Below are 5,948 nucleotides of genomic sequence, written 5' to 3' on the forward strand. Positions count from 1 at the left end.
TTTTACCGTGCAATATTTCATTGCTTGTCCAAAATGTGGAAAAAACACATAGTAATATTACTTTTTGGTGTATTGTTACACTTATTGACCTCATACTTTATTTGAGTTTGTTGTTTCCCGAACAAGCTACAACTCTACTCCCGCATTTCCCCCCCTACAGTTTTCAAACACATGCGCCTTGCCCTACTCCTGCGAGGTTCGCTTTAGCGCCTTCTCAACTGCTGCCACCACGACTACGGCTCCCTGTTCGCCAACTTGATCAATGCCCAAATCTTTTTTCTGACTGTATATGCGTGCATCACAGCCTACATCTGACGAACCTGGATATACTTGCATGTGCCAGTAGTGGAATATATAATGGTTGTCCTTGTGGAATAGTATTTTTCCTCGAAGTGGACGAGCTGCAGGCGGTTTTGTAAACTGTCCATATTTTCGAGGATCCTCTTGCATTAGGTAAGGGAGCTAACATTCAAATGCGACACTTTTTTGGAATGTCTCTTTTCAGCGCCATTGTTGCCACTTACTTGTTGTTGGACACATTAGGTTATTGGATACAGTGTGTTCGTGTCTACAAGATGTTTACATTGTATAAGATACCCTCTGCGTCGAGCTGACTGCACGGAATTGAAGCGCCCCTACTTGGGTAATCCTACACGTACAACATTCAAGCCTTGCCTAGCACTCGGCTGTCTGTCTGTCGGCACGGCAGTCTATTGATTTATTTGAGTTGTAGCAATTTGTCGAAGGGAGTGTCAAGGTCCGGCTATGTGAGATTGAGAGAATACGCGCATCTACATCTAAAGCAATGTCTTGCATGGGCGGCTTTGATCTGTTGTTTCTACTGGTTATGAATGTAATTCAGAGTGCTCGAATCCAGAGCGCAACGTCTCTGTGTCCAGCGCTTGTGTAACCGAGGGATAGGTTAGATCAGAAAAAAAACAAGCTTGATTGTGTTTGTTGGAAATACGGCTCTGTAGAAATGGATTTCCATGACACCAACCAGGAGTGTTGACATATTTTTCAAATTAATTATTTTGACACTACATTCCGGTGTGGCTTGATTGTGTTTATTCCATAATAGTTGTTGTTAACATTGGAAGGCAAAGCCTTGGAAAATGCTTTCTACCTAAGACTGGCTGATGTAAGATGTCTTGTTCTTTTGTTATTATAACAACTGCCATGCGCATTTTAAGGGTATCAACATTAACCTAATTAATGGTGATAGCCTATGATGAATTCGGTTCGACCTGGTATCTCTTATGTCGGCACACGGAGTCCTTTGCCTGCAGGCTAAACTTGAAGCAATGTTCTTTAAACATATGGTGTGTTCCTTTTTGACACATACAGACCCTTATGCACATTGCATAAGAATACCATGTTGCCAGGTCTGTCTGAATTTAAGGGATTGTGTGAAGCGTGAGTGATGATGAGCAAGAACAACACCTTTGCTCACAGCACCACCCATTTCCTTCACCAGCAAGCCAAGACAGAGAGCCTATTACCTGTCCTGTTCAGATTATCACATTCCTCCACCGGCACGGCACGCCTTTGGAGGTTGGTTCGGAGAACCCGCATTGATTGCCACGTCAAGTTCCAACAGTGGGTGATCGCAGCATTTGCTGGAGCATGTTCGGAATGAAGTCTGAGTTCGTATCCTGACCCGCCTTGTAAAGAAAGCCTCCGTTCTGAGAGAGTTTGACCCAGACCTGACCTTGTCGTTATCATCACTCATTCAGCTTTGTCGGGCTGGTGTACTGGTCAGATAAAGGGAATAAAAGCACGGGTCAACATCTACTGTCTCAAAAGCTTTTTTCTCTTAATGAAACAGGGTGCGTTGGAACACCAGGGGCCATTATACTCCATTCTCCACTGATGGCAGACAGTGATTGTTATATATATATACACGGTGGACACAGAGGGCTTTTTCGTGTGTGTCTGTGCGCGCGCTCATTGTGTCTGTACATTAATGTATTTTAGCAGTATTCCTGTGTACAGCATTGCCATTGCCCCAGATGTCTAATATAGATTGACTCAGAAAAATTGCCCTGGGGTGAATCACTTTGGAAACTGTTCCCTTGTGTTCCATGTATGTTGCTGCCTCCTTTGGTACGGGTCTAGGACTGGGTGGTTGGTTAGTGGGTGTTAGTGTGTCCAATTACATTTATTACTCTGACCGTTAAATTATGCTGTTCTCATGAGAAATTAACAATGTGCGGGACCCATAGGGATAAACATGCTTCATTGGGTTGGAGGTGAATTTGGGCCATCTGGAAGTTGCGATGGTATCTGCCTAGCCTCCATCCTTCTCACAAGTAGCCTAGAAATCTAGACACACCCTAGCGGCAGCAAATTATATTTGCTGCCAGGGCTAGTCTAGCAACTCTCCGTTGGCTTGTGAGCTCGAAAAATTAAACTTCAATCAAATCGTGTATAGAGTCGTTAGGCGGGCTTAACATAATGATTAATGGCAGAGTTGCAACGGTTTGGTATGAATTCCCTGCTACTTGAAAACAAATAAGATAATGTTGCTGTTGGCGAACAGTGTGACACGAGTTAAGCTTTTATTAATTTTGCAAAAGTTTGAACTATCCAACTAGCTCCGCTGGTGGGAAAACGCATGGGACTCATAGCGCTGTCCTATTGCGTGCAGAGGGAATTTGAAAGAACCGATTATCCCGCCCCTCAGACTGAGCACTCCGAACGATGAGTGCCAGTGGGGTAAGTGCAGCAAGTGCAGTCGCACCAGGGCCCGTGACCTCCCGGGGCCCGTCGCTACCCCCGCCCTGCCTCCTTTTTTTTTTTTTTTTTTTTTTTTTTTAGAACTTTAGAATGTTAGAGCACGGAGAGTGAAGCGTCACTTTGACGATCTATCGGAAGATGAGCGCTTAACCGATGCAGAGATTCAAATCAGAGATCAAAGTGCAGGTATTTAATGCAACTCTGGACATCATAATCAGTCAGCTCTCCCAAAGATTTGCAAGTATGCGGGAACTTGTCATGTGTTTGAGTCTTTACGTCCTATGACCCTTCAACTCGCAGGTGATGATGAACTGCTTGAAAAGGCAAGACGTTTGTCAGACCATTAGCAGGGACATTGCACCGACATTCCCAACATAACTCCTCTCATTCAGGTCTTGCTTTAAAGCAGAGATTTCACAGAAGTCATCTATTTTTCAACTTGCCAAAATGCTGGTGGTTGATTATGACAGTGTAACATCCACATTCGGGGAAGTGTGTAGGCTACTCATGTTGTTTCTGACATTGCCTGTGACTGTGGCAACAGCTAAGCGATCTTTTTCCAAACTCAAACTTATTAAGACCTATACCTAATAAGCAGCGTGGGGCAGGAGAGGCTCCGTGGGTTAGCTATCCTGTCCATTGAAAATACGAGAGCCAGAGCATTAAATATTGGGAACACCGTTGACGATTTTGCACAACGAAAGGCTCGTAAGATGGCCTTCTTCTAATGGCCTAATTCACGCATATTGGGGATTGTATGCATATGAATGATTTTATTTGGTTTCTGGACGGGTAAATAAGTTAGGCTACATTACGTTTTGTTTCTGCGCAGTGCGAGTTTATAAGCAAGCAATCTACGCTTGCAGTTTCAGCAGAGGGTTGAAGAAGCGCATTGAGTGTTCCCATAATTCCATGCGAGTTGATGTTAATGCAGTAATATTAGATTACCCTGGCCTGCAGGCTGTTCATAAAATTATTTTTTTATGTTTTTACATGTAATGGATATGTAGTCGTGTGTTTTTTTTGAAATTGTAATCTGTAACTACTAAACTACTTCGATGCCTCAGGCCCTTTGCATAAACAATTGAAGTCACCCTTAATGTGTATTGCATGTATTAGAGCTAATTCATCCTGGGCCAAAGTTCGTCTTGTCTTGTTACACCACTGATGAGTGCCCCGACCCTACTACTTAATGTGGGTCTGGCTCGTCAGGCTAACTCACAAGTATAATCTCTGAAGCTCTATTCCTTTCCTTCTCTCTTTCCTTCCTTCCTGAGCGAGTGAGTGTGAATGACGGACCAAGTCAGAATGAGGGTGTGAAAGAGTGAGTGTGAATGACGGACTGAGACTGGATGAGGGTGTGAAAGAGAGAGACCGAGAGAGAGAGAACACGCGGGGTTGACACTCTGAGAGAGAGAGGAAGAATCCTATGCATTTGCTGAGTAAGCAAAGCCCCAGCTGATTACAGTGGGCTTCAACTCCCAGGATGTGTGTGTGTGTGTGTGTGTGTGTGTGTGTGTGTGTGTGTGTGTAGGTAGAAAGGAAGAGTGAAGAGACCACTGATTATAGGGATGGTGAGATCTCCAGAACAGCACTAGATTAGACGTTTGGCTGAAGACTTGTCTGTCTTTCTTCCATATCCCTCAGGAGACAGTGGGAGAGAAGAGAGGGGGGGGGGGGGCATGTTTTCTCTATCGCCAAAGCTGATGGTGAAAGAGCAGAGCATGTCGTTGCTTTGTTAGACCACACTGACTCACTGGAGGGTTTAGCTGGACCATCGGATCCTTCTTTTGTCATGGCCCACTGCACCTGAACAGCAGTGGTTTCACAATATGCCAGAGAAACTTTATAATGGACACAGAGGGCTTTTTCGTGTGTGTGTGTGTGTATAAACCTAGTCTGGCCTTAAAAGGAGACATAGGAGCTCAAACGTGGCCGGTTGTTTTGTTTTGCGTTGTAGACACTCTGCTCCTTTAGGAATTTAGTGGCGCTGCTGGCGGGCATCTCTCCGATTTGAAGAGTGGGCAGCTTGGCCCGCCGGACCATTTTATTTCATTCCTCCCGGAGACGACGTTGCAGCTGGTGGAAAATGCGCTGCAGCCGTTGCGAGCCGTCTCTGTTGGCGTGTGGAAACCCAGACGCTGGTGGCTGTGGACGTTCTCTTTGACCGCGCGCCAAAAGAAAGATAGATGCCGAGTTTAATGCTCACTCACTGTGTGAGAGCCAAGCTAATAACATATCGCCTTCCAGACTGTGTGGGGAATATGGATATGCCCTCCACTGGCTTCCACCGTTGTACCCTTGAGCAAGGCACTTAAACCTGAGTTGCTCCGGGGACAAAGGCCCTTGTAATGTAATTGACAAAAGTCGCTTTGGAGAGAAGTGTCTGCTGAATGAATACATGTTAATGTTAATCTGCATCGTCACAAACAACAGGAACGACAACAACAAACACCTACAACAAAAAACACAACAAAACAACTATATCGGTTCAGGGAGACACATGGAGAACTCCAGAGTCTCACTCTATGTATGGGATCCTGTGACCTAGCCTAAATATTGCCTGAGTTGAAGCCGAGGTTGAGCTGAGTTTAGTGGCTCCGCTTGTCCAGCATAACGTACGCTAGGCTAGTTCGTACAGATGCACATGTTTCTAATAATAGTCACGAGACGTAGGAACCCTGCAGTGTTTGTTTTTGAATCACGAGCGGGTTCAGCAACAGTCATTTGCTGTCGGGTTTGTTATCTAAGTTTGCTATCAGAGATAGTGTTGCCCTCGTGTGTGTGTGTTTGTGTGTGTGTGTGTGTGTGTGTGTGTGTGTGAAGGCATATTTATAATGGCAAATGTGTTTCTAATTGTATTTTGTGTAGAGGGGTGGAGATTTCACAGGTAGCTGTGGCTCCAGGAGTGAGGGGGAAGTCAGTTTGTTTTACCTGCCTGGGAAAACAGTGTAATGGAAGTTTGTGTGTGTGTGTGTGTGTGTGCGTGCGCGCGCATGAAGCAGAGTGTGTGTGTTTACTTTTAAACCATCAGGTGACCCTTGATCCTCTCCTAACGGAAAGGGCGCACAGCGGGAGAGTGTGCAAGTGTCGTCACACTGACCTCATTCAATTAGACTCCTTCAGAGCTGGAGACGAAGCGCCTGTCTGGAGTCCTTTTGATGTGTGTGTGTGTGTGTGTGTGTGTGTGTGTAGGAGGAAGATTATAG

At 45.2% G+C, this 5,948-nt stretch overlaps 1 protein-coding gene across 3 annotated transcripts in view; it reads left to right on the forward strand.

Annotated features, from left to right (window-relative positions):
• The first annotated feature begins 234 nt into the window (after nt 1-234).
• The window catches only part of mical3a (microtubule associated monooxygenase, calponin and LIM domain containing 3a), an 88,294-nt gene continuing 82,580 nt past the window's right edge, over nt 235-5,948 (forward strand). For all 3 annotated transcript variants that reach the window (XR_012983441.1, XR_012983442.1, XM_076269414.1), the window contains exon 1: nt 235-453. The gene's annotated coding sequence lies outside the window, so the exon portion shown is untranslated. The remainder of the gene's footprint in view (nt 454-5,948) is intronic.

This window comes from Alosa pseudoharengus, unplaced genomic scaffold (genome assembly GCF_046254945.1).
Source record: "Alosa pseudoharengus isolate Yale_2024_CS ecotype anadromous, Long Island Sound unplaced genomic scaffold, YU_APseudo_1.1 YU_APseudo_1.1_scf_10, whole genome shotgun sequence".
Lineage (NCBI taxonomy): Eukaryota > Metazoa > Chordata > Actinopteri > Clupeiformes > Clupeidae > Alosa > Alosa pseudoharengus.